Source organism: Mus caroli, chromosome 10 (assembly GCF_900094665.2).
Source record: "Mus caroli chromosome 10, CAROLI_EIJ_v1.1, whole genome shotgun sequence".
Classification (NCBI taxonomy): Eukaryota; Metazoa; Chordata; class Mammalia; order Rodentia; family Muridae; genus Mus; species Mus caroli.
In genome coordinates, this window is record NC_034579.1 from 39180776 (window position 1) to 39182369 (window position 1594).

Here is a 1594-nt window from a genome sequence, read left to right on the forward strand (position 1 = left end):
CTTTCCATCCTGTCCCTCCCCTCCCCTCCCCTCCCCTCCTGTCTCCTCTTCTTTCCTCTCCTCTGCTCCTCTGCCCCCCACCCTCTGGAGCTGTCATCACTATGACAGACTCTGGAGGGAGAAAATGAAAAATCTGGTAAGGTTTTGTTGCCAGGAAACCACACTATGAATAATCATCAGTCTCTGGGTCTTTCCTCCCTCTTCTTGTCACCAGAAGACTCTGTTTTATTTTTTGAACAGGTAACACATTCACATGGTTCAAGATTAAAGAGTTTCTAAAGCTTTAAAGCCAAACCCCAGTCTCTCCCTCTGCAGCGCTCAGTTCCTGACCCAGACAAATAGTCAGGGCTCGTTATTTCTTGCTTACTCTTCCGAGTATTTTGAAGAATGTGCGTCATTCAGATATACTCTATGCCCTAGCTTCTTTCTTTACACACCTGACAACCACTTTACACACATGTGTAGGTTATGTCTCTGTCTTTCTGAATGGTCTTCTCACAATGATTCGTTGATTCATCCAAATAATTTTAAACCAAATTAAAGATTTATTTATTTTTATTAACTGTGTCTGAGTATTTGCCTGATAGGCATGTCTGTGTACTACATGTGTGCCTGCTGTGCTCAGAGGCCAGAAGAGAGCAATGAATCCTCTGGAGCTGGCGTTATAGACGGTTATGATTCTGGGAATTGAATCCTAGTTCTCTGCCAGAGCTGCTGCTGTGTTCTTAAGCACAGAGCCAACTTTCCTGCCTCTCATTTTAAAAGCTAAAGACTACTGTTGTACCAATTTACAATCATTGATTAAGTCAATTCCCTTTTCAAACCTTTTTTACACATATGTATGTACACATGTGCATAAGGGTGTGTATTAGGGTTCTCTAGAGTAAAAGAACACACACACACACACACACACACACACACACACACACTAAAATCCAGTAGTTTCTCAGTCCACAAGGCTAGATGTCTCAGCTGGTCTTCAGTGTATGCCAAAATCCTGGCTCTTATGCAGACAAAGGGAGCAAAAACAAGCGGGCGAAGAGCTAAACTCCCTTCTTCCATGGGCTTCTATAGACTGCCAACAGAAGGTGTTTCCCAGATCAAAGGCAGTTCTTTCCATCTCAAAAGATCTTGATTAAAGGGGTGCTTCCCACCCCCAAAAAGATCTGGATTAGAAGTGAATCTACCTACTTTAAATTAAGCAGAAATTCCTCGCAAGTGTGCCAGGCCATTTTTAGGCTGTAGTTGATTTCAGATGTAGTTAAGTTGATAACCAAGAATAGCCATCACAGAGTGTTTTGCCTGCATATATGTCTGTATATTATATGCATGCCTGGTTTCCGCAGAAGCTAAAAGAGGGTGTTAGATCCCATGGAGAGGGAGTTACAGATGGCTGTGAGCTGCCGTGTGGGTGCAGGGAATTGAACTTGGTTGCTCTGAAGGAGTAGTCAGTGCTCTTAACTTTTGAGCTCATCTCTTCAGCCACTCAATTCCCCTTGGGTAGACATTTAGATAGTAAGCTTTTAGCTACTATGGACAGTGTTTTGTATATAACTCTGGTAGGATGTATGCTTTTCATCTGTGTGTATGCCTG